This window comes from Mesoplodon densirostris, chromosome 20 (genome assembly GCF_025265405.1).
Source record: "Mesoplodon densirostris isolate mMesDen1 chromosome 20, mMesDen1 primary haplotype, whole genome shotgun sequence".
Classification (NCBI taxonomy): domain Eukaryota; kingdom Metazoa; phylum Chordata; class Mammalia; order Artiodactyla; family Ziphiidae; genus Mesoplodon; species Mesoplodon densirostris.
The window spans coordinates 25,671,398-25,677,427 of record NC_082680.1 but is presented as its reverse complement, the minus strand read 5'-3'; positions in this window follow the sequence as shown (position 1 = coordinate 25,677,427).

Below are 6,030 nucleotides of genomic sequence, written 5' to 3'. Positions count from 1 at the left end.
GGGAAGCCCAGTCTCGCCTATCGCGAGAGTTCCGAGTTCTGCAAGGGGTATTACGCGGCGCTCCTTAATGGTCAAACTTCCGCACCCGCTGGCAGGTCACCGCCGCCACTGGACTGTCACCATGCGCTCGGACCGCTTAGGTTTTGTCCCCGGCTCCCCTTGGGACTGTAAACCCGGCTAAGGACCCGTGGGAGCCCGCGCAGGAGCCGGCGGCATTTCGAAGGGCGGAGGCCGGGAGTGCCGGGAGCGCCCCTGTCCAGCGAGCGGTTTGACGGTCCCTGAGTGTTAACCGCCGGCCCCGCCCGCTGGGCCTTCCCTCTGCTGGGCGCGCACCGCCGCCGGCGGGGCTGCAGTGTTCTCGCTCCTTCGCCGAGTCTGTGGACCTCAAACGCGGGGTTTTTAGACTTAAGACCCTCGCTTCCGCACTTACTCCCCCCACCCCTTGTTTGGTATGGTATTGGGTCCTGACTTTTGAAATTCCTGGGTCAGATATTTCAAAAACAATAGATTCCCCCCCCCCCCGCTTTTTTCTTTTGACAGGGGAAGAAGAAAATCTTTACTAGCTCATACCGTTTTTCAAAAGAAAAGCCACTTCAATACCAGTAGAGTAAGAAAGGCACAATCCCAGAATAAGGATGGCCCTTAGTTTGCATATCACATTAAATAATTTAGTATACCATAAATAGTATAATTTTGTTGCATGCAGATGAAAACTAGGCATTAGAACCACCCTGTTAGAACGCATTGATTTAGCACTGGTTTGGGGAGCCAAATTTAGGTTAAATTTCAGTAAACTTCAGTTTACTAGATGTTTTGGGGCACGTCAGTCAACCTTCAGCAAAGCTGTTTCCCATTAGAAAAATGGGTGCATGCAAGGACTACAGGTATTATTGTAACAGAGAAGCATAAATGTGACTCCATATTGGATCTGCTTCTTTTACGTTCACCTTTGAATTCTCTTGCTTTTGCTGCACCTTAATAACTAAAAGAATGTTGCCTGTAGCCTGAAATATGCGGGAGAGCCCATCCTCAAGGCTCTGACCTTTAAAGGTGTAACCCTTTCCCATTCATACAGAGATAAAAAGTTGCAGAGCAGAGAATAACGTTTGCCTTATTGGAGGCTAATAGGCGCATCCTGACCTGACCTAGTGGACGGCTGCAAGCACGAAGAATTCTGGCCCCAAGAAGTTTGCAGCAGTCAGCCACACCCTTTCCCCTTTTAGTGTAAAGAAAGCCACTATCTTCTCCATCTGCTGGCTTGCCGAATAAAATTGCTCTTCCTTGCTTCAGTAACTCAGCTTTTGATTCATTGGCCTGCCATGCAGCGGGCAGTAGGAGCTTGGACTTGGTAACAGTATGTTAAAAGCATAGTTTGCATTGCTTCGTAAAAAACCAGTGTGATGGTTCTCACTAGCCTACTGCCTTATGCAAGGCTGGTTTAGAGACCAGAGGAAAGTCATACTATAAATACCCCGTACCCTTTTATGTTAGTAAAATCAAGTTTAAAACTTGATTGGAAGTTTGGAAAATGTGGAAGAACTCAAAAACTGGACGAGACTCACCACCTGGACTACAGCACACTCCCCAAATTAAGTAGGGGAAATAGTGTATGTTTTCAGTATGATTTTCATAACACTCCGTCCCTGCTCACCACCAACAGGTGAGTCCCGTAAATAATGTTTTTAAATTGAGGTGTAATTGACATATAACATTACATGAAATGTTATGAGTAAGATATTGGAGATTTTAATGCAAAGCTGCCGTTCATGATTTTTGTGTATAGTGAGTTGGCTGTAGTATTTTACTATTGTCTGTTTAAAAAAAGAAAACCTAACTTATATCCCCTTTCAACTTTATTGTATTTAATTGGTACAGATTGTGTGTGTGTGTTTTAGAATACAGACTAATTCTGATTTTTTTAAAAAAAACTACTCTCAGCAACTTTGAAGTTTGCAACAGTATGATTAACTACAGTCACCATGCTGATTATATGTTATATATATATATATCCCCATGACATATGTATATATATAATCTCCCCATGACTTAGTTATTTTATAACTGAAAGTTTGTGCCTTTTGTCCCCCTTGGAGCATTTTGCCCCCATCCCACCCCTCCCCTCTGGCCACCACCAATCTGTTCTCTGTATGGGCTCTGTTGTTTTGTTTTGAGGTTCCATATGTAAGTGAGATCGTAGGGTATTTGTCTTTCTCTGACTTATTTAACTTAGCGTAATGCTCTCAAGGTCCATCCATGTTGTTGCAAATGGTAGGGTTTCATTTTTTATGGCTGAGTAATACTCCATTGTACATATATACTACATTTTCTTTTTAAATTCATCCATCGATAGACACTTCAGTTGTTTCCATATCTTGGCTATTGTAAACAATACTGCAATGAATATGGGAGTGCATACATCTTTTTGAGTTAGTGTATTCATTTTCTTTGGATAAATACCCAGAAATGGAATTACTGGATCACATGGTGGTTCTATTTTTAATTTTTGGAGGAACTTCCATATTGTTCTCCACAGTGGCTGCACCAATTTACATTCCCACCAACAGTGCAAGAGGGTTCCCTTTTCTCCACATTTTCACCAACACTTGTGTGGGTGAGAGGGTATTTCATTGTGGCTTTGATTTCCATTTCCCTGATGATTAGTGATGTTGAGCATCTTTTCATGTACCTGTTGGCCTTCTTGTGTGTCTTCTTTGGAAAAATGTCTATTCAGATCTTCTGCCCATTTTTTAATCAGATTGTTTGTGGGTTTTATTTGCTATTGAGTTGTATGAGTTTTTTAAAATATATTTTGGATTTTAACCCCCTATCAAACATGATTTGCAAGTATGTTTTCCCATTTAGTAGGCCGCCTTTTCATTTTGTTGATGGTTTCCTTTGCTGTGCAGAAGCTTTTTAGTTTAGTGTAGTCTCACTTGTTTGTTTTTGCTCCTGTTACCTTTCCTTTTGGTGTCAGATCTGAAAAATCATCGCCAAGACTGATGACAACGAACTTACCACCTACGTTTTCTTCTTGGAGCTTTTTGGTTTTAGGTCTTACATTCAAGTCTTTAATCCATTTTGGGTTGATTTTTGTGTATGGTGTAAGATAGTCGTCCAGTTTTACTCTTTTGAATGTGGCTGTCCTGTTTTTCCCAGCACTATTTATTGAAGAGATAGTCCTTTTTTCATTGTATGTTCTTCGCTCTTTGTTGTAGGTTAATTGACCGTATAAGCATGGATTATTTCTGGGTTTTGTATTCTGTTCCAATGATCTGTGTGTTTGTTTTCATGCCAATAACATACTGTCTTTTTCTTACTATAACTTCATAATATAGTTTGAAATCAGGGAACATGATGCCTCCAGCATTGTTCTTCTTTCTCAAGATTGTTTTGGCTATTTGGGGTCTTTGTGGTTCCATACAAATTTTAGGATTGTTCTATTTCTCTGAAAAATGCCATTGGAATTTTGATAGGGATTGCACTGAATTTGTAGATTGCTTTGGGTAGTATGGACACTTAAACAATATTAATTCTAATACATAAGCACAGACTATCTTTGCATTTATTTGCATTTTCTTCAGTTTCTTTCATTAATGTCTTACAGTTTTAGTGTACTGATCTTTCACTTCCTTGGTTAAATTTATTCCTAGGTATTTTATTCTTTTTGATGCAATTGTAGATGGGATTGTTTTCTTAATTTCTCTTTTTGATAGTTCATTATTAGTGTATAGAAATGCAATAAGTTTTTGTATATTGATTTTGTATTCTGCAACTTACTGAGTTTGTTTTTTAGTTGTAACGGTTTTGTAAATAATCTTGACTTGCAACCAACCTTAGAAATGGCTCTTAACAAGTTTTCCTCCTAAAGAGTGAGGACTTCAAATGGAAATGCAGAATGTAGAAACATCCTCAAAGTGAGAAATATTTTTTAAAAAATAATTACAAGTAATACAAGAATGCAGGCTAGTTTATTTTCTAAAGCCTATTAAGTGAGAAGTAAATGTTTTCTTTCACTTCTCTCCTTCCAAAAGCCTTTAGTTAATTCATCAAATAATTTGAAGTACCTGCTATGTGCCAGATACAGTTCTAGGTGCTGGAGATGCAGCAGTGAAAAAAAAAAAAAGGATCTATGCCCTCATGGAGCTTACTTGGTAGCGAGGAGACAGATAGTAAGCAAATAAACAAATTATATGATGTGATGTCAGGCAGTGGTAATGTTATAAAAAAATAATAAAGCTAGGTCAGTGAACAGAGATGGAAAGGGTGATGCTCTTTTAGGATGGGTAATCAGAGAAGGATTCGGAGGAAATGATATCTAGGGAACCTCAGTGAAGTGAGGGAATAAGTCATATGAAAACATATGAATATCTGTTAAGGCAAATAAAGAGCAAATGCAAAGTCCCAGAGATAAGATGCTTGGAGTGATCAAGGAGTAGCAAGGGGAACGTGTGGGCCAGAGGGTGGTGAGAAAAGGGGAGAGAGAAAGGACATGAGACTGGGGAGCAGACTGGGGCCAAATTAGGCACAAGTGTAGTCAGCCTCGCTTTCACAGTAAAACACACTGGAGGCTTTCAAAAATCCCGACACCAGATTTCTACTTCAAAAACTTTATCGAGACGATTTTTTTAGTGGAGAGATATATCATGTTCAAGACTTGAATGTTTCACTATCATTAAGAAATCTGTTCTCCACTGTTTGATCTATAGATCTGGTGCCTTCTAAATCATAATCCCAGTAAGATGCTTATAGAATTTGACAAGCTGATGGTGAAGTGTATATGGAAATGCAAAGGATCTAAAAGAAAGAGAAAAAAATATGTATGTGTAGGGGTGTGTGTGTGTGTGTGTATGTATACAGACATACGCACAAACACACACATAGACCAACAGAGAAAGAATGGCCAAGCAAATGGCACCAAATGTTAACAGTGGTTGAATTTAGGTAGTTAGAAGGAAGTAGGATATATTTTTAAGGTATGGTTCACAAGATTTGCAGATGGATTGGATGTGGAATGTGAGAGAAAGCGAAGAGTCAATGATGACTCTGCCATTTGGGGTCTGAGCAGCTAGCTAGGTGACCAGAGTGTGCTGGGAAGTGTGCAAATTTGGTGGGTGGTCAGTTTTGGACTTGTTAAGTTCAAAATGTCAAATTAGATATCCAAGTGAAAATGCTGAAAAGGCAGTTAGTATACACCTCTGGATTCAGGGGAGAACTAGCACTATAGATATACATTTGGAGCTCATTAAAACCATGAACCTGGTGAGATCACCTTAGAGCTGTAATGTTGACATTTTTTTCTGGGGTCCTCCCTAAAATAATTTTGGAAAACTGTGTGCTCCATCACACATTATTAAACTGATACCTAGGAATTTTCATTGTAAATTTAGTTAAAATTATGTAATTTATGGTATATTATAAACATGGACATTTTAGAAGATTACATTTAGATTCTTGGAACCTAAATATCATAGAGATTTGAGAACCAAAATCTTTAATTAAAAAAAATGGAATAAACCCTAACAGTCAGAAATATTATATAGTTCCCCTTCTTCTTGAACAAAAATATATTCTATTTTCTCAAGAGAATTTTATCCTAATGTAATATATTTTTAATCTTGAGAAGTGCTTTATTGATTATCCTATCATATTCCCTACCAGAAATATTGTTATAAATTGAAATAGTTTTTTAAAAATATCCTGTAATCTTAAAGCTCTATGTATTAAGAAAAAAATGTTATGGAATGAGTTATCGTTGAGATTATTATCAGTAGCAAATTGACTAAGACACTTCTGTTAGAACTTTTCAACATGTCTCATATGTCTCTTAAATTTTATTATAGTCAGTTATATATTGTCCGCCTTTTTAATGGTTCCTAGACCATTTTTCCTCCCCACAACCCTGTGAAACTGTTGAAAGCTTTGCTCAGCATCTCAACATCCTTTCAGCTACATATTTCTGCTCACCTTCTAGGCCTTTGGGCTGCCACCTTCAAATGTAGGTTCCTTGAGGGTATAAGTGGGCTCACCGCT